This window comes from Anabrus simplex, chromosome 3 (assembly GCF_040414725.1).
Source record: "Anabrus simplex isolate iqAnaSimp1 chromosome 3, ASM4041472v1, whole genome shotgun sequence".
In the NCBI taxonomy this organism is placed as follows: domain Eukaryota; kingdom Metazoa; phylum Arthropoda; class Insecta; order Orthoptera; family Tettigoniidae; genus Anabrus; species Anabrus simplex.
Genome location: NC_090267.1, coordinates 688,386 through 710,674, shown reverse-complemented (window position 1 = coordinate 710,674; position 22,289 = coordinate 688,386).

The following is a 22,289-nucleotide window of genomic DNA, read 5'->3' as shown; positions in this document are numbered from 1 at the left end:
GCTTCACTTACTTTGGAAAATGATCATGATGAAATCCCAAAATAAAAGACTATGTGAAAATGTTTGGTAGATTCTAGCATTCCCAACTCATGAAAGATGCCCGATGGTAATTCATTTGGAGGTTATTGGAAGGGTGTGAGCAGTGCACACAAAGAATGCAGAAAGCTTCTATGTGTGGTAACGATTGCACACTTCTTCTACTGACTTCAGAACTGTAAAGGGGATCCTTCTGCTCACCTACCAATGTGCCAACATACCGTAAATCAGGCTCCCCTGGAAGATGAATCTCATTGGGACTGCACCACGAGAGAACCACCTGTTTCTCACAGTCCGTTAAAGCTGCGGCAGCTTTTCACAGTTACTGTAATAATGCACAACGGGTGATTGTTTATTCTGACCAATCAGTATAATATCAATATTAAATTTTTTACTATGTTACACACGTACATGTTTTGAGAGCCTTAAATCCCTTCATCAATGCTCTCTACATCAATATCAATCTTCTCCGAATCCCAAGATCTAACATCACTCTGATTTATATTAAACATTGCCATCTATAATATTAACTCTAACCCATATATATATACATGGTTCATTTCTTGTTAATGTCTGTTATAATGTACCACATATTAGAACACTTTAAAACACTCGTGAAAAGTTCAAATACTCCTCCTATATTGTACAACTCTTACAACATAACCTTAGATGGATTTACTAGCCGAGTCGGCCACAGATAAACTGATTCTGGTCACTATTTGAATTATTGTTGCCATTTAAGTGTAGTGCTATCGTCAAATTTAACTCTTGTTGATGTTAAAATCCTTTCTAGGAAGCAGTGATTTCATATTAACTCTATGTATGTTCAGTCCGTCAGCGATGCCGCTGGTGGGATTCTCAACAGCTCTGCCATCAGCTGTCATAGATGGCCTAGGCATCACTGAAGAGGCGTACTAGGGAATTGAGGAGTGAGGTAGTTTCCCGTTGCTTTCCTCACCGAGCCAGAGTTTTTATTACATATCAGTCTGCCAAGCCCACTGAAATGCATACACCAACCGACCAATGAGCAATATTTTCACACCATTCATAGCAGGGACCGGCTGCATAAGGATTGGCATTACTAGCATCGCTCATACCTCAGTCACTTTCATATTGTCAAAGCCAAGGATAAGATAGAGACAGATCTATGAAAGTAAGAAAATTGCTCTAGCCTATACCAGAAGACATAGTGCACTGTAAACACTAGGTCCTGCCAGCAAAGGCATAATATTAACTCTAACCCATATATATATAATACTTTTCATTTCTTGTTAATGTCTGTTGTATTGTAACACATTCACACACACTAGAACACTTTAAAACACTCGTGAAAAGTTCAAATATTCCTCCTATATTGTACAAATATGGATCATAACCTTAGATGGATTTACTAGCCGAGTCGGCCACAGATAACTGTTTCTTGTCATTATTTGAATTGTTGTTGCCTTTTAAGTGTAGGCCCATTCAAAATCAACTATCTTATCATTAAATTTAAATATTGTTGATGTTGTTTCTAGGAAGCACTGATTTAGTATTAAATTATAAAAACACATTAGGGTTTAATTGTATATTATTGCTTTCAGGCTAGATGAAGTCGTGCTTTACTGTTGTTAGAATAGATTTTTAAACAGAGCGGAACAAACCTCCCGTTATGTCCTTGAATTTGTTCTTCTAGTATGAAATATTGAAGCGGAGGAAGCCTACCTGCTCGCCAGCCAGCTACTCACAAATGTATATACCTCTATTAAAAAATCCCGTCCAACAACAGTAAAGCACAACTTCATCTGGCCTGACAGCAATAATCTACAACTAAATCCTAATGTATTTTATAATTTAATGATAATTCAGTGCTCCCTAGAAAGGATTTTAACATCAGCAAGATTTAAATTTGACGATAAGATAGTTGATTTTTAATGGGCCTACGCTTAAATGGCAACAACAATTCAAACAGTGACAAGAAACAGTTATCTAAGCCTCCGTGGCTCAGGCGGCAGTGCGCAGGCCTCTCACCACTGGGTTTCGTGGTTCAAATCCCGGTCAATCCATGTGAGATTTGTGCTGGACAAGGTAGAGGTGGGACAGGTTATTCTCCGAGTACTCCAGTTTTCCCTGCGATATTTCATTCCAACAAAACTCTCCAATATCATTTCATTTTCATTCATTAATCATTGCCCCAGAGGACAATTCCTATCTTCGCCACTAGATGGGGCTTCATTCATTCCATTGCTGACCTGGTCGAATGACTGGATACAGGCTGTGGATTTTCAAAGAGTTATCTGTGGCCGACTCTGCTAGTAAATCCATTAATATTATGATACATATCTGTCAGATCTGTACAATATAGGAGGAATATTTGTGCTTTTCACGAGTGTTTTAAAGTGTTCTAGTATGTATGAATGGGTTACATTACAACAGACATTAACAAGAAATGAACCGTGCATATATATGGGGTAGAGTCAATATTATAGATGGCAATGTTTAATGTAAAACAGACTGATGTTTGATCTGGGGATTTGGGGAAGATTGATATTGATGTAGAAAGCGCTGATGAAGGGAGTTAAGGCTCCCGAAATATGTACGTGTGAAATATTGTAAAAAATCAAATATGATATTACATTGACAGAGCGGACTAAAGAATCACCCGTTGTACATTATTGTTACGAGTCAATACAGACCAACTGAGTTGATCTATTACATGTTGCACAAGTACAAGTGAAGTATGGCTGAGGACTTCTGTACACAGCCAACACCTGCCATATATATATGGGAATGCAGAACATAACACAAAGTGAATATGTTTAAGAATTGGAAGACAGTAACTCAGTGAGAGGTTTATGAATTCTCCTGTTCCCGATAATGTAAAATGCTCAAATTCAGAATATCTTGGTAAAATGAGCTACAGCAAGAATAACATGGTAAAAATTATTCTCCATACTAAACCAACACTGACAATAAGCAGTGCTCAATTTACCTAGACGTACCGGAGCGAACAGTAGATAATTGTTTTTCATTGATGCCCTGGCGCTGCAGGCAACACATTCCTGTCATGATTGCATCCTCCGGAATTGCTGCAACACTTCTACAGGGAGATAAGATCCCATCTTCCATGCTTAATTTGCCCATTGATCTCAATAACACTGAGGCACCAATATATTGACAACCAGCAATACAATGTTTTGGGCAACTGTGTACTGGTAATATGGTATGAGCACACAATGGATAGAGGCAGTTGAAAAGACGCTCGGAGATATTCGCAATTGCAACATATGTTTCGATGGAGTAACAGTCATCTTCTCTGATGACTTCTGACAGACTTACCCTGCTGTTGCCAATGAAACAAGATCACATGAAGTCAATGCCTCTCTGAAAAGATGAGCTCTATGGTCATTCATTCATATATATGCTCTCACTCGAAATATGAGAGTTCTTCTAGGAGGCAACTGTGACAACACATAATTTTCTGAGATAATCCTTACTATAGCCAATGAAATGAGAGGAAGAAGTAGCAAAATAAATTATTCTATCCAATTAAACTTCTTCTGATTAAAATGTATTAAGTGGTAGGGAGGAATTTGGTTAGATGAAAACATAGTAAGCAGTCTGACCTATCTTAATGGAACATTGTACCAAAAAACTCGAACTTGAAAACAGGCACAATGAGCATGGTATGAAAATTAGTCTTTCCAAGACTAAACTGATGTCAGCAGGTAAGAAACCCAAGAGATTTCAATGTCAGATTGGGGATACAAAGCCAAAACAGGTAGACATGTCAAGTATTCCAGGATGGTATTGTAGTGAGTGAGTTTGAATCAAGGTGCAGCAAAGCTAATGCTGTGAATTTGCAGTTGCGTTCAACAGTATTTTGTAAGAAGGAACTCAACTCCTGAACAAAACTATCTTTATATCAGTCTGTTTTCAGACCAACTTGCTTCATGGAAGTGAAAGCTGGCAGGACTCAGGGTATATAATTCATAAGCTAGAAGTAGCGAGAATGATTTCTGGAACAAACAGGTGGAAACAATGGCAGGAGTCTACTTGGAATGAGGATATAAAGGATAAGTTAGAATTTAACTCAACGGATGAAGATGTATGCATAAAGTGGGTTTGGTGGTGGGGTCATATGAGATGAATGGAGGAGGACAGGTTACCTAGGAGAATAATGGACTCTGTTACGGAAGGTAAGAGAAATAGAGGAAGATGATGATGGTAAGACTCAGTTTCTAACGATTTAAAGATAAGAGGTATAGAACTAAACGAGACCCGAGAACTAGCTACAAACAGAGAATTGTGGTGGCATTTAGTAAATTCACAGAGGCTTGCAGACTGAATGCAGAATGGCATAATGGTCTATAAGGAAGTTGTACGTATGGTTAAATTTGTACTTCATTTCCGAGTATTGATGATGTCATCAACAACATACAGCCCAGTACTCAAGAAATAAAGCAGAAATCTGCTGATTGGCTCTGTGAGCGAACAGTACAAAGTCCGAACAACTGTGAAGCCAGAGCCATCAATGGATCCATCATGAGCAGACTTCAAGCATGGGAGATAATGTATGCATTGGTGAACTGAGCCACCAATCAGGATGACGTGGTGCACTATCCTGTTGAATGCCTCAACAATTCTGTCACAGACCCTGGACTACTGACACATATTAATACTCTGAAAATAGGAGCAGACATGATGCTTCTCAGGAGCCTGCCCCCCTTCAAAACTTAAAATGGCACCAGGCTGCAACTAATGGCATGGCTCAGATATGTGGTACTCAATGTCTGTGGCAAAAGAGAATCTGAGCTCATACCAAGAATTTCACTAATTCCTACGAACAGTTCAAGCATTTATAGTTCCCCATCAGTCAGTACATTATGAAGTCACGGGGTCAGGAAATGACCTTAGGTCGAGTTGCTTGTCACGCGGCCACCTGTACGTCACAGTGTTAGTAGCAGTATATCACATTTTGTTTGTGCTCACGTTAACAGAAGAAGAGTAAATGACTGGCTCCAAGTATCTCAAATATCGAATTAGTCTCACATGGAAGTGCCTAAAATTCACTATGTCAACAACGATAAGGTTACATATCCTTTGTGCTTCGGGCAGTGGATTGACACTGCCTTCAGGCTCAACAGTAGCATGCCAGTGAATGTAGGACAGTACCACTTCTGGGTTTAGCCACTTCAAACATTACATTTTGAAGATCACCGCAAAGATCAAATCCCACGGGGTATGTTCTACACTGTACCATAGCTGAGAGATAGGGAGTGTCTTAACTCTCTTCAGCTTTGATTTTATTGGTCTAAGTTCCTGTCACATGTCCACGAGTTGGAAATAGATGAGTAATTTCCACTGCAAATATTCCTTTTTACGTTTCTTGCCATTATCGTCCATTTTACATTTATTTATGTAAAAATATGCTTTCACAAACTAACAAAACTGACAAGACATGCCTGCCGCACGGACATTTTCATAAGAGTCAGAACAGTACTGCCATGACCTGAAGTGGTGAAGATGAGAAGCAAAATTGGACACTATATTCTATAGAGCAAGGTAGTTCAAATAAAATGAAGGGCCCGCAGGTCTAAAGGCCCTTCTTCCAGAAGGGTCCTCAATTACTTCACCACTGTGTCACTGTTCAGAAAAATCAAAACAAATTACTCTTCAGAGTAGATATTCAAATTGATATTAATAATGAGCTTACATCGTACTTTTGCAGTTTTTGTTATTCACAAGCTCTATTACATTACAGTAATTCTACTCATATGAGGCTGGTGTGTTTGAACTGGAATGGCAGTTTTCCTGTCGAGGAGCTACTGAATTAAATCTGCACACTCTGTGCTGAATGTAAGAAAGATGAAGAGAGATCCACTCCTTCTTCGAAACCCTAACAGTATTTTCAGCTTTCAGCTGTGTTACGCAGAATAACAGATGTATACTGTCCCCTTCAAATTTGGACTATAATGAATATTTTATTGTATGTGGCAAAGGGATGTTATCATTCTTTCATTAAGGGTGATATGTCACAAGTTTATTTCAACTCAGACATGTCTTCACTCAGAGAACCGGTTTGAACAGGTAGAGTGGAGAGTGTAGTGATTTTTTAATCGACCGGCCAGCTGTAGTCATGTGACCTACTTGGAATTTCTCAAGCCCGCCCCAATTTATAATGCGTGGCGAATGTTCTCGATATAGTACCCACTTGAACTATGAGACCCTATCAGGTAAAGGTACGACGCCCAATTATGACGCGATATAAGGACACACCTCCGGGTGTAAATGCTTCAGGAATAAACGTCCCTTCCAATTGCGACGTTCTCCGAGTGCAGCAGATTTTCGAGGACAAGTTACATAACATTCTATGATAGTTTCCACGTGGTCGTGTGTGTGGTCGCATTCTAAAACTTTTGTGTCAGTTTCAGCTCCCATCAAGACAAGAATGAAGATAACCTTTACATACTCAATTCTCTTCGCCAGGATGTCTCACCCATCTTCTAACAGAATGATCTACGAGAATCTGGAAATGGACTGCAGTGTTAAAATGTAGGCACTGTCTGACATGGGGGAGAAAACGATTGGGTGCAGATGGCCATGTCAGCAGATCACCATGTGAGCAGAGTCATTCATCGAAGCCAAGATCCAATTTCATCAGAAATTTAAGTGCCTTTTTATAATAATTTTCATGTTCATCTTTGTAGAAATAGTACTATCTTATTCATTGATGGTAGTATTTCTGTTAGATTAGAGCATTTTGGCAATATTTCCATTCTTCTGTCGTATGGGTAATGGTAGTGTTGTTACGTTGTGAGTGAATGATTTGTTGGCCTATATTAGCGTAGTTAGTCAGTGAGTGTCTTCTGATATTGTTCTAAATGTCCCTTCGATTGATTAGAATGCTATTTAAAAATCATAGACCTCTCCGATAAAAGATAACTTTATATGAGATTTATTTCAAGTGTGTGAAATCATGTAGGACAAAATTACGTCACACTTGACACATTCAATTTCAGAGTATATTTCACCTTACGCATTTGATTGGATTAATTCAAGGCAGTGTCATCAGACTCAGTGCCGAATTCAAATTTTTGGTGAAATTTATATTCAGCAATAATAATAATAATAATAATAATAATAATAATAATAATAATAATAATAATAATAATAATAATAATAATAATAATAATAATAATTGTACCGGGTGGTACACCTCCACGCCGCTAATTTAAATATTGCGCCAGTGGAAACTCCTCTACAGGAGAAAGCCTGAACGTTAACAAACTGAATTAACTCAGCGGTTTTTCGGAAGATGTCACTACTGTAAATTTGGTAATTTTGAAGTGTTCTGAACTGTGTCTATTTTGATTTGTGTTTGTTTGCTCCGTATCAAGAAGTTTGGACATTCTCTAACAGATGTCTCTACCGAAACTTTGATAACGCACTCTGGTGTAAAGGAATGAACTTACTTGAAGAAATTTAGCATTCATAAGTTTTGTTTTTACTAAATTTTGTTCTGTGGTTTCGAGGTTGGCAACAGTTATCCTTCTTTCCGCCTGTTTTGAATTTAACCAATAACTAATTTTTGTAATTAATTTCTGACCAATAGTGTCTTTCCTTCTCGCTGTTGATGTGTAACTTTTTGCGACCCAATAAAATTGAGGGGGTGTGTCTACTCATTCTTGAAAGGTCTCGAATTCTCCACGAGGGTATAAAAACTGCTGATTTTCTTGTCTCGGTGCCACTTCAGTAACATCTTTTGCAGCGTGTGAATATGTAGCAGGGGGCGGGAAGCGCCTCTTTCTCCAAGCAGCAGTTCATCTACAAGGTAATGGCCTGTTAACATCTTCATTTCTTGCTAGCTCAGCAGTTTAACTCTCGGGGAGGGTTCGAAACCTTTAGTATGTAACCTACCGTTTTAAAATGTAAATTCTTTTCTGTCTATCTACAAATTACAAATCTGTAAAGCGGGGATAGAGAGTGCTTCACCCTCTCGAACTCCCCTTCATTTTGAATTTGAGGTGACTATGTTTTTCTAACCATTTTTTCTCTTCCTTCTTAATGTCTTAAACTTATTTGCCGACTAGTCACCTTCATAGATTGGGATTAGCCCCTGTATCATCGGCCTAGCGCCACATAGGTTTTTAGACAAAAACTTGGTGTAGGAGTGCAAGTTATGGCCTACATTCTATTTTGCATTATGGGCCAGTAACGTAACCTGATGTTTTAGTTTCTTCATATGAAGGCCCTGTAGGTTGGATACAAGATACCCTTGTTTCACTGTATGCGTGCCTTGAGGGCAGTTAGGAGTGAAGTTGGTTGTAGCTTTTGATAGGCTTGTAAAATTGAGAGCAGGACTGCTCTTTCCTAATTTGATCTCTGCGTGCCTCTAGGAGGCTTAACATTGTAATTAGAGGCAAGTGCTCCTTGGAATGATGGCGTTTTCTGCCCCTTTGTTTATTTGGTAACTGGGTAAAGTTGAGCTATTCGCTCAAAGGTTGTGAGTGTGTGGCTCGAAGCCCAAAACTTGGTAAAAAAAACCCTGATGGAAAAATCATTTTGTACCTGACTTTCATTGTTATTTCACCTAGTGGAAATTGTTGAATGTTATTATCTGTTATTTGTTGTCTTTGAAAAGAAAATATAACCTTTGTTAAAGTTTTAAATTAACTCTAATGTGGTAGTTGAGACCTATTCCAACCCGCACCTTCTTTCACCTCTGCTGTTCCACAGTACCCTCGGAACAATAATAATAATAATAATAATAATAATAATAAAGTGGAAGGTCAGGTTAAACTGGAATTTAATGGTCATGAGTGGTAAATGTTATTTCCTTTATTGTGTTTTGTTTGATGTGTGCTCTGTTAGTGGATTATGAGCCTGAAATACGGCTGATCCTGAGGGATTAATTGTGTAATTTTATTTAGTCAAGTATGTGTCTGGAGAATCATGCCTTCTGCGAATTTTTGGAGCAGGTGTTAAATAATGTGGATGATATTTAGGAGTATTAATAATTTATTGTAACTCATGAACCACATGTCTGATTATATTAAAGTTTAACCAATATTTATGTGCGTGTTATTAGTCGACCAATTCTTCTGAATATTGAATCGCTGATTTTGTCGATGTTCAACGTTGTGATAACTCTGTTATTTTCTTTACAAGTAATTGCCCAGATTTAATCACGTTTCTATGAGTGCCGGGTGTTACTATTTATCCGATCAGTATAACCTAAACGACCGACCAGAGTAGACGTGTTGAGTGGTGGGTACCGGTAGAAGGAAAGGGGAGCGCAGGAGTGGAGTTCAGGAAAGAAGTGAAGAATGGTTAGAAGATGATTGGAGTGGAACAATACAGGGCAATCATAGGAAGATGGCAGGGAAGAAGGAAGCAACAATTAGTGAAGGTAGGAGGGTGTAGAACTGAAATGGGAACGAAGGTAGAGATGATGCTGACAGCAGCGGTGATTATAGCAATGCTATGGATTGGGGGAATTGAGATGAACCCCGGCCAGACTGCCAATGGAAACATGAATTGGGAAGATGTGGACGTGATCAAGGGGGTAGTTAGAGAGGTGGTTGAAGAAGTTTGCCCATTTCAGCAACTTAAGTATATGTTACAGGAACAAACGAGGGAGTTTGACAAAATGAAGAAGTGGTTTCGAGAAAAGGCAGAAGACACAACATCCCAAGTGAGGATCAATGCCGAAGAGGTGGTACAGTTGAAAAAACAGTAGGACGATTGGAAGAGGAATCGCTGAAACTTAAAGCATAATTGGAAGATAGTTCTCAATATAGGAGAAGGAAATGTTTGTTTATATATGGTGTGCCTGAGGAGCAGAGAGAGAGGACAAAGTGCTTACAATTTACAAAATGGTGGACTTAATTCAGGGGAAAATGAAAATTAATTTTAGCGAAGTTGACGTAGGCGATGTGGAGAAAATAGGGAATGTTAAAGGCAATAGGCCTATTAAGGTTCAACTGTTTTCAATGCTGATGGCCGATATAGTGATTGGAAATGCGGGTAAAATTCAGAGAGATATGGGAAATGAAGGGATAAGGAAAGCAAAAATTCTCAAGAAACAGATGGTATGAGCTAGACACCAGAGATTAAGAGCAGTCATTAGAGGACAGGAACTAGTAGTGACGAACGGCATTTGGAGTAGAATTTGGACTGTGACTAAACTGATAGATCTAGAAGAGAAGCTGAAACAAGAGGAAGTAACGGAGAGGAGTTTGGTGAATAGCGTTGAAGCAAGACAAGTGGAAGACAGCAATGTTGGAGAAGACAGAGAAGGTGATAAGGAAAACTCCAAGGGGAAAAGCAGGGTGAGGTGCATAGTGAAAGCGTTATCATAAGCAGTGATAAGAAAGAGTAGTGGATAAGGAGGCAAGAATAGGAAGGTCCCAGGATAGAAAAAGGGAAGAGGAAGAGGCAGGCTGGAAGAGGCTGGGGCAGACTATGTCCAGGGGAAGGAATAAGAGCTTAAGTGATATGCGGGGAACAGGAAGGACTGACGAGGCCACTATAACAAGAAGCAAAAACGTTAAAAAGGTAGTAGTAAACAAGGCATGGCCAAGTTGTATTATCTAAAGAAATGGTAATCGGCTTGGAGTGTATGGTGTACTGACGGTAATGGTGAAGTGTGTTATGGATGTGTGTTCAGGTGTGTGATTTGAGTAAGTTGTAGTTAGTATGTTGTGTCTCTACCTATCACAGTTGCAGTGGATGAAAACGAGGTATGGAGGTGAGAGTATGGTTTACCGAAAAGTACTGAGAGTGTGGAATAGTACTAGGTAATGGTGAGACAGAGGTTGATATTGGGGTAGATTTGGTGTATGGAGTTGGAGATTTAAGTGGAAAAGTACGGTATGTAGAATGAAGAAGTTGTGTTGATATGAAATGAAATGTCGTATGGCTTTTAGTGCCGGGATATCCCAGGACGGGTTCGGCTCGCCAGGTGCAGGTCTTTCAATTTGACACCCGTAGGCGACCTGCGCGTCGTGATGAGGATGAAATGATGATGAAGACAACACATACACCCAGCCCCCGTGCCATTGGAATTAACCAATTAAGGTTAAAATCCCCGACCCGGCCGGGAATCGAACCCGGGACCCTCTGAACCGAAGGCCAGTACGCTGACCGTTTAGCCAACGAGTCGGACTGTGTTGATATGATATAGTCAAAAGTAGGGTATGGTACTGAACTGAATGTGAGTAACTAAGAGAATTCTAGTGTGGAAAATTATCTAAAGAAAGTGTAATTGGCTTGGAGTGTATGGTATATTGAATGTAATGGTGAAGTGTGGTTTGGAGGTGTGTTTATAGTTGTGTGGAGGTTAATTTGAGTAAGCTATAATTGGTATTATTGGTGAAATGAGTTTTGAAGTTGTATTTATGGTTAGAGAGAGGATGAGAATAAGGTAGAGTGGATGGTGAAATTAGGGGTGAAATGTGTTTTGGAGGTGTGTTTATGGTTAGAGAGAGGGTGAGAATGAGATGGAGATGAAGTTATGATCGGTTTGTAGTAATACTGAAATGTATAGCGAGTGTTGAAATGTATATTGAGATGGAATTAGTGTATTGAATATAATGGTAAAGTGTGTTACGGAGGTGTGAGTATTATTTGTAGTATGTGTAACTCTTATACTTAGTTGTGGTATAGAGGTAGGTGTTTGTAGTTTGAGTGTGGAATAGTACCTGGTAATGGCGAGAGAGAGGATGATATTGAGGTGGAATTGGCGTAATTACGTTTGTAGCTGGAGTAAGTGGTAATTAGTAGGATATTGAGATGAAGTTAGTGTATAGAGTCGGAGAAATAAGGAGAATAGTGAATGGTGGTATGCTAGAGTATACTGAACCCTTGAACTTACCATTCCATCGTTGGTTGGCCACAGCTGCTACGGCAGAGCAATATTGAACTCTTAAATCATGGGTCGTTGCGGGAAGAAATTCGGTCACGATCTTAACCAAACGATGGGGTCCAGAAGAGAGCCTAACTACTTGAAATGACGAGCAAATATGTGCTTACTAACTTTTATTAAATTCGAAATGACACGACAACATTATTATTTCATATAAATCCTTGAAAAAATTATAAATAATTTATTATTGAATGTTTCAAACGCAGTCACATTGCATAGCGTTGATTTATTTCTCACAATATCGAAGAGTTGCTTCGGGGAAAGTAATAAATTAGTGGACAGCGAAACTGAAAACTGAAAAAGGAAAAACCTGAAAACCGGGCACCTATTATTCCAAACGAGAACTGAGAATTAATCCACACGATCCGTGGAAAATCTTACTTTCAACAAGTAGAACGCCTGATTTCCTCTCAATTAAGGTTATCCACCAGTCGAATAACCTTGCGAATACGGAACACCTGCCGAATGGACCCTTAATCGAACCAAATTGACTATCAGTTGATTTGGATAGGTTGCGAAATATTATGGAAAACATGGTGTTCACTACGAGTTAACAGCATCATTCACAATTGAAATAAAATTCCACCATGTATTTATCATTTCATGACAACCTTAAGTGATAAGATAATCCCGATGCTAAATGTGCATCACCCGAACAGCTGCTCAGAAGGAACCAACAACATGATCCACGAGGATCTTACGTTACGTCGTTCTGAAGGAACAAAACTGTGAAATGCAGGAAACACTTGCTCTTCACGCATTTAGATGAAATGCCAAACACTGAAGTTAATTAAAAAGTGATAAATCACTTGAAAAGTATTATTATCAAACCGATTTTCAGGTTAGAAAACGGTTAAGTTATGCTTAATAAAATTACCAGTCCACATTGAAAAATACAACAAACTTAAGGAATTCTTTCCTTCTTAAACAATGACTACCATTACAGATCCATCTACTTATTGTTTGTTCCAATACACTACCTACAAAGTTATCACTTAATCGAACTCAACTACGTATAAAAATGAAAGTACGACAAAGATTGAAAATAAAATATATTACTGGCTGACGAATCGAAACCACATTCGCAACTGAAGTCTCACACTAATACATTGAGTGTCAATATGCACACTATCAAAGCGAAACGGACGTCAGAACGACAAAACAATTAAGTCCGTAAAATAAAATAAAATAACGAAGTTATTTGAACTCAACACGCATGGAGAATTACAGTAAAATATTCAATCACCCTTAGGTCGATATCCAATGTTGGGCAACCCTCATTTGCCGATAACGGTCCCATATCTTGGGGAGCACCTTCCAGCTATTGGGAGCTGCGCACAAGTTGGCCTCGTTATTACCGATCTAACCCTCTTCATATTTCGTAGATTACTGCAGATGCTACCTTCGCCCCGGTCACTTCGCAAAAACATCTAATCTGAGACTTGAGTATGTACAGCTGTCAACCTAGACCTATCGTCGGGCTTATTAAAAGTCTGTACACCCTAACAGTAATCTCTATGTACACAATACCTTCCTAATTCTATCGTCGAGCGTGAAATAGGACGTCTCATCATCAGTATACTCATAGGATAACATGTGACGTCCTAAATCTATTGTCGGGCGGAAACTGGGTCGTATTATGCTTCCCCTAGCATATCAGGCGAACCAGCAATTTCAAACAAACCCTGACATTTCAGTTGTAAACCTGGTCAAACTAATAACACACAACGGAACAACGTCTCTTACTATTAAACGAATGCAGGTCGGAAAATGCAATAAGTCTCTATCTCGTTACAAAACGTGAACTCGAAAATAAATATTACGTGACGAACAATCCCCCAAATCAAACACGATCTCAGCATGCGCAATGAAGTTTTAGGGAAGAAATAATAATTCCCAACACACGTCTACCATTTAGTGGATGTTGTCCAAAAATAATAATCATCACCACTGCACTGGAAACCCTCAAATCGCCTACCGTCATTTCCAAATATTTATATCCATGAATATCCAGTGAAACGAAATTCAATAAATTTACACGGTCACACAACACCAACCGTGTATTCTAAATGCTCTTTTATCCTAGAGGTCACATTATCCTAATATTCATACTGACTTTACGTAACTAGTCACTTGACTTTTACTACCAAGATTTTAGTCTTTACTCGAATCGTTTTTCACTTGGGATCTTACTAGAAATCTACTTTGCGTGGCACAGTAGTCGTCTCAATTTTCGGGTTGTTAGCGGAATACACTACAGCCTGCCTCTATACAGCCTGTCTCACAAATCCTTCCTCGGCAAACTCAAACTCAAACTCAAACTCTCAAAACTCATTCTCCTCGCCTTATCCCGGCGGTATTACTTAAAATCCAGGCTCCCTTTCACCTTCAATATTCCTACCATTCTCATCTCCACACATATAAATTCTTCGCTCTCAATCCATTTTTCTTATATTTCAAGACCCTTTTCAAATTTCAATCCTCTGGTGAAAAACAATAACCATTATAAAATACACCTCTTTATTTTACTGTTACTACAAATTTCTGACCTCGAGAATACAAGAACACACCGCGATTTTCCGTATCATCGACATACACGATGTCATAAAATTTTACTTCCCATGAATAAAACATAACTTTATCTGATTTCACTGGATATTTTCTAATGCCTGCGTTCCTTGTAAAACATACTTGTTAAATGCACTTTTAACATAGGAAAATTTTTATCCCGCGGTACACATTATTATTATTATTATTATTATTATTATTATTATTATTATTATTATTAATTTCGACAAAAATTTTGAATTCAAACGACATTTGAAATTGAGACATTCGCCACGACTACTTTACCATTATCACTTTCCTAATTTTCCTCACTTTGGACAATATCTCATAGAACATTAACACCAGATTTAAACGTCGCATTTTACACTTTCTTGACGTGAAATTTTACAAAACTAAAGATTTTCACACGCTGACCAAAATTATAAAACTTTTCGCCTGATAATTACAAATATCAATCCGACACTCGCCTTGAAAACTTGGTTGGGACAAAAAAAGTCTAACTACAACATAATACAAAATATAGACAGACCTGCATTGATGTCGTCTTCAGTATTCTGGCTACAATTTGCCAGCTGACCTCGTGCTTAGCCGCACATTGATACAAGGAACATCATCTTCTTAAACATATCTATCTTACAAATACTGCCTTTTCACACGTTATTAAATGACAACACAAATCACGCACTTTCTTCGTTATGATTTTGTACAGGAAACCTCCTTCGTTCTGCAGTCGACTGCAACTGTCTCCCTTCTCCCCAGACTCAGCTCTCATTCACCCTAATACAACAGGTGTCCCACAGATAACGAAATCAGAACTACTCTGACTAGCTTCCTAACTCCCTTAACACTTTCCAACACACACAAGGTGATACAATAAAATCTGCTATGTATTTAAACAGACGCCTATTCTTTCACAGTTTTGTCGGCGAAAGTTCAGAAAATTTTCTATCACCTTCCCTTTCTAACAGTAGATGTGGACCATAGCCACGAACATGTACTAAGTTATTTGGAGATCAATCTTATGCAATTTTCCGCCGATGACGGGCGTAAGCTTCCACTGCTTCAGAAACCAGACCGACACTGAGAAATATGCAGAGGGGGGTATCTTTTATAGTCTTAGGAGGTGACGCTACTCACACCACTAAGCGTGATTATGTAATCTGCTAATTTCGCGTCCAATAGACCGATTTTCATGAAGCTTGTTCCAGAATTCCAGACAGACTTGCGATTTATTTACATGTTACTCTCATCATTTAACCACACTCGCAACAGGTGAAATAAATTATTTCTGCCCGGGCGTTTCGTGGGTTTTCTTCATCCATTGACCTTGGCACGTGGAGCTAGTCGTCGGATCTGACGCTGATTTGTACTTAGGCTTAACTGCATTTATATTTAACCTGGGGGTTCTGTATTCACGTAGTGTTTAAGAATAATTTAGATTATTTATTTCTGTATTTACTGTGCTGCCAAAATCAATATTGTTGAATACTCGAAGTCTACCGAGGTGTCACGGTATTTCACGAGCTTGCCGCGGGTGAGTTCGTTCCCACGCGACAACGAGGCTCTGGAAGTGCAACATGGCTGCTCTCAAAAATAAAAGTAGCTTGTTATTTGAAATAAATATTGAGAAAAATAAAAAATAATTTTCTCATCATAGAATTATGGGTTCAATACAGTGGAATTAACGGTGATGTATGAAGTTGTAAGTATTGATTTCAAGAGTGAATCGATTGGAGAGACGAAGGTGTGTATATGCAGCGCGTTTTTTGTAGTTGTTGTAACTGAATGGCATCGGGAGATAGTAGGTGAACTGATCATATTTACACTGAAGTATAGTGAAATTAAAGGCGATGTAGTAGTATTGAGAAACCTTGAGATCTGGTGAATTGGAGGAGAATGTGAATTATGCAGTGTGTGTTACTTCTCCCTTACTGCGTAAGTGGGCGAGGGGTTGCGGCATTAAGCAGAACAGAAGGTGAGGTAGACATAGTTCAGCAGAATGAACAAGTGTAATGAAGATGGTATGTGAGTGTAATGTGCAAAAGAATTTTAATCGTAGGAAGATTACCCTGAGTAAGCAAGTGCACTCAGAGAGAGGCTTGATCGTGCTGGGTTTTGTTGGGTAATTTATCGCCAGACTGCAGACCCAAGCAAAGTAGAGTAGGGATAAGGCCGGACGTAGCATATCTATACGTTACGTAATTGGTGCAAGATGTATAATTTTTGTTTGGTTTCTTAGGTTAGGCTTTCACCTATGTGAACTTGCATGGGGCGAAAAGCCTGTTTAGTTCAGTCAATAAAGCAATACTATTTATCTGATACCGTTATCTGCGCACCAGAGATAGGAGTATAAAAATCCAAACTCAATATTCAAATTCCAGAATCTGACTGTAAAATATGTAAGCAATAATCGTGTATCATTTGCGTGATAGTGGAATGAGTGCAGTAGTTGGGAGAATTTTTCAGTGATTTAATGAAATGTGGTTCTGACCTGGCCACGTGTTCATCATGTTGGGCCCAGGTTATTCCAGCGTTGTTTGTGATGACTTATTCTGAGATGACTAACACCTTTAGTACATTTTATTTGAATTTTACGTAAAGTTGGTGTTAAGGTACCAGCCAAAAATGAATAAGTGCGTGTTATTTCAAAATCGTATAAGCAAAATACAAAATTGTAAATGTTGTAAAGTTCATTTCAAGGCGTCAAGTAACATGAATTAATTAATGTGATTCATTATTCAAAGCAGTTTAAAAGGATTTTCGTGGAAATAATAATTCTTGTGTATGTAATTAATTTTGGTTAGATCTTGAATAGACATGATTCAGTAAAATTACGTAATAGGAATACTTTCAAGAGTATAGTCCAGCTGAATTCACACCAGAAAATGAAATAATATTAATTATTTTATCCACGAATAAGAAAGACAATGATGTAATATTTATGATAATATTTGCAAAATTTAATGACGCCATTATTAATTAATTAACTTTCTTCATTGAATTAGAATGTATAAAAATAATTTCTGTGTAAAGGTAGACACTATCGCGACAGCCTCGTATAATTTATGAGACATGGAATAAAATACTGTTGTTAATTTTCTAATTTCCTGATAATCCAACCAGTGCTAGGAGGAGGTTCTCCCACAATAATTTACATGTTTATTCAAGCCATATGTGGGCTAATGGTAATTTATTTTATATTACAGTAAAACGCAAGCTTCGGTATGGCTGAAGAATGACCGTCTAGTGTACCAGCCAACTTCTAGGGATGAATCTGAATCAAAATCATCAAGACTGATTCGCAAAATTTTGTTATTTTGTGTTATATTAAGTGCTAGTAGTAATGAATGTCAAACCTATTGTTTTAAATGTTTTTTCAATTGTCGTCAGTCCTTAAGTCTTACCTGCCCTTTTAAAATAAGCAAAGCCTGACAGCGAACGGTCCACGTCTGACACTCTCGCTCTCCGGCTGAGCCGACCGGGAATAAAGGGGGCATGTAAGAATCGGCTTTTCCCAATTCGTGGGGCTCGAAAGCTCGAATTAAGGGCTACTTGTTAGTGTTTTCTAACATGAACTAGATGCGGCGACAATTTAGTTTTAAAGGTTGATGTCATGACATTTATTTGCCCAAATTTTCGTGGCTAACATAGCGTCTATATTAAGGTTAGAGTAGGGTTGTGTTGTTGTTGATTAAATAAAATCTTGATGTGAAGTAGGAAATTTACATTTGTAGGTGATATTTTACGCTTGTTTTAATTTAGGTAGACAGTTGATAATTGTGTTAAATTTAATCTTCTCCTACGGTTGAAAACTTTGCTCATATTTTTCTGATGAACTGGATCTCCGAAAATCTGCATTCCACTCGTTACTTCCCTTATTGTTAGAACCGCCGCTTACGTGATAAATGCTTTGACATGGAAGAGTTTCAGCGTTTTTAGCGGCATTAGACCGCAGGAACCAGGAGACTATTGCGAGCCTACAAGCTAGATTGAAACAAGAACTGAGTGAGAATCAGGCTCGTTTAGAGCAGAAATTGAGCGAAAATCAGGCCAGGGTGAAACAAGAACTTAGAACACACCAAGTTAGTTTTGAACAAAAGTTTAATGAAGGTCAGACTAGATTGGAAGAGAAACTTACTAGCACCTTAGAGGAAGTGCAAAAACGAACTGACGAAACCACCGGGAAACTCCATGCTGACGTAAAACTGTTTAATGGAAAAAAGGCTTCTGTTCAGAGTGAACTGGTGGTGGTTAAACAAAAGTTTACCGATCTGAAGGGAGAAATACAGGGAAGTATCACTATATCGATGTCGGCCATGTCAAACCAATTTAGAGAGAGGTTGTCACATGTAAAGCAAGACATTATGCAAGGTCTCGACAAGTACAAGGATGAGGTCGAGAAGAACTTCCAAGGTAAAATAGATGACAATATTGCAGTCCTCGCGGCAACTAAATCTGCATAGGCGAGGAAATTCAATGGAATTCACAAGAAAGTGAAACAGGTAGAAAAAGGAGGTATCGCTGAAATCAGAGTAGCCCAAACTACCAACACTGAGCGACTAGATCATTTTAATGAGGCATTAGAAGCTAATCACGAAGACCTCAAGGCCGTAAAGACCACTCTTACCCAAGAAATGGAGAAGGCTAAAGGAGACTCGAAAACTGAGGCTGAGAGCTGCAGAAGAGAACTCGCCGGGGGAATCCAAGATCTCGTACAGGAAATGAAAAAGCTCAAACTACAGAACGAGAGTACTAGTCTAGTTACAGCTTCGCTTCTTGAAAAACAAAACCTATTGGAAAAACGGATGTCCGGGAAGATTAAATCATCAACTCCCATAGTAAATCCAGGACTCAATACAGTCAACACTGTCTATACGACTAATACGTTTATCAATTATGATAATAATAATTCCAACCAGCTAAATTCCACAGGGCAAACTCAGATCGTGAACATAATCAGGCTTCACGAGGACCAACCAAAGAAATTTAATAATCTCAATGGAATCACTCCTAAAAGCTTTATCAGTGAATTACAGGACTATTTCCCACGCGCCAAGATTCCGCCTGAACGTCAATTACGTGTAACTGAGCGCTACTTGGACAAGATTTTGAGCAACTGCAACGTGACCTCAATAATGTTGTGAGATGGACAGCAGGCAATGGTATGTTGATAAACGGGGTTAAAAGTCAGGTTGCGAGTTTCACAAATAGGAAAAGTCCTCTCAGTTTTATTTACTGCGTTGATGGCATGAAAGTTCATTTTGGGGATCATTGTAAGTATCTAGGTGTTAATATAAGGAAAGATCTTCATTGGGGTAATCACATAAATGGGATTTTAAATAAAGGGTGCAGATCTCTGCACATGGTTATGAAGGTGTTTAGAGGTTGTAGTAAGGATGTAAAGGGCAGGGAATATAAGTCTCTGGTAAGACCCCCAACTAGAGTATGGTTCCAGTGTATGGGACCCTCACCAGGATTACCTGATTCAAGAACTGGAAAAAATCCAAAGAAAAGCAGCTCGATTTGTTCCGGGTGATTTCCGACAAAAGAGTAACGTTACAAAAGTGTTGCAAAGTTTGGGCTGGGAAGACTTGGGAGAAAGGAGACGAGCTGCTCGACTAAGTGGTATTTTCCGAGCTGTCAGCGGAGAGAGGGCATGGATTGATATTAGTAGACGAATAAGTTTCAGTGGCGTCTTTAAAAGTAGGAAAGATCACAATATGAAGATAAAGTTGGAATTCAAGAGGACAAATTGTGTCAAATATTCATTTATAGGAAGGGGAGTTAGGGACTGGAATAACTTATCCAGGGAGATGTTCAATAAATTTGCATTTTCTTTGAAATCATTTGAGAAGAGGTTAGGTAAACAACAGATAGGGAATCTGCCACCTGGACGATTGCCCTAAATACAGATCAGTATTGATTGATTGATTGAATTCAGTATATACTTTGTTCACGGTGTTCAAATTTTCCTTTGAAGATTTCGAGGGCTTCAAACGGGCATTCCTCGAAAAATACTGGAATTCAGACGTCCAAATAACCTCAAAACCGAGTTATACGCCCGGAAGTACGCTTCATCGCCCCAACTCGATTCCCTGATTTCTTTTCCAGTCAGCTCAGAAAGCTCAGAAACTAGATGCCCTTCCATCGGAGCCAGAACTGGTAAAGGTTATCATCAGAAAACTGCTAGCTGATATGCAATGAATTATGATTGCGTCGAACGTACAAACTGCCATACAAGCGGAGGCGATACTCAGGCAGTTAGATATATCATCTAAGGAACCTACCAGACCCAATAGAAGTCCTGACCAACAGGTATTTCAGATCACAGCGACAGGAAAGGAAGAAAGGATCCCAAACAACCAGGGAAGAACGTGGAACAGGAATCCAGAAGGAAAGAGTTCACCGCAGGACCGATCACCTGTATCCAGACTAAGAAATGGACGTAAGTGGGAATATTCCCACAGGAACAACAGAAGAAGGCCGTACAATAACCATCGACGAGAATGGAGGAGAGATCCGAACTTCCGCCAACTAAGGGAGAAAAGGGATTGGCGCATAATGGATTTTAAATAACTAGATGCGAGTCATGAAGTATTTTGCAGCTCAGTTTATGCATTCATGTGATTTGTGGCCTATTGAGTGGGCTGGACCGTCGTATATGCATTTCTTTATTCTCTGCCCGCTAATTCTGTGCCTCCTAGCGGGGTGGCATTGTACTAGTCTTCCTGATCGCCGTGTGTGTGGTGCCACATGGGTACGTCAATTTGGACTCGCTTGACGATCGTCACATGTGTAAAACTCGACAATGAATGAGTGCAGTTCTGATTATTATTCTCAAGGCAGCTTGGTGGCCAACGATATGGTTGAATACTAAGTGATAAAACTACCCATCGGAGAGCTGTGAAGATGATACTAGGACTGGATCCAGTGTGAATAATCGCCCACCTGAGCGATTAGGCCTGAAAAGTTAGTTTTTCTTTTTTTCTAGAATTTGGTATTCTCCGACCTTGTGAGTATATTTGAATCTTCTTGTCTACGGGACTAACCTGGTCAACGAGATCTACTAATGCATACTATCTAGGAAAAATAGAAACTGTTTTGGCGTAATAACCGTGTGAGAAATTATTGATTCAATTTTCGTGTAATTCAGAATTGGTGGAATGTTTAAAAAACAGGTCATAATCATGTCAATGTTATGTTTGATTTATTACTGGGGTTTCAATGAAACTGTAAATATGTATTTCCATTTGACCTTCATGGTGAGATAATGTAAATGCTTCATGAAGTAAAGTTAAGTAAATTTATGTTGTAGGAGTTCCTAACAATAATTGCTTACGAACCCGTTCATGGTATAAATCTCTATTCGGTGGTTTAAATTGATATTGTTTAACTTGTTGCAATCATGGTCATTATCTATATAAATAAAATCGTAACGACCGTGTGTCTGTACATTGATTATTTTGGCGAAATTTCCGTACAGTTATCCGTTTCAGGTGTAATAATGACCATGTGCATAATTTTTAGCTTTGGTGTCTGTTTGTTTGTCTGTCCTTCTATAACTTGAAAACTACTGGATATTTTTTTATAGGGGCTTTACGTCGCACCGACACAGATAGGTCTTATGGCGACGATGGGATAGGAAAGGCCTAGGAGTTGGAAGGAAGCGGCCGTGGCCTTAATTAAGGTACAGCCCCAGCATTTGCCTGATGTGAAAATGGGAAACCACGGAAAACCATCTTCAGGGCTGCCGATAGTGGGATTCGAACCTACTATC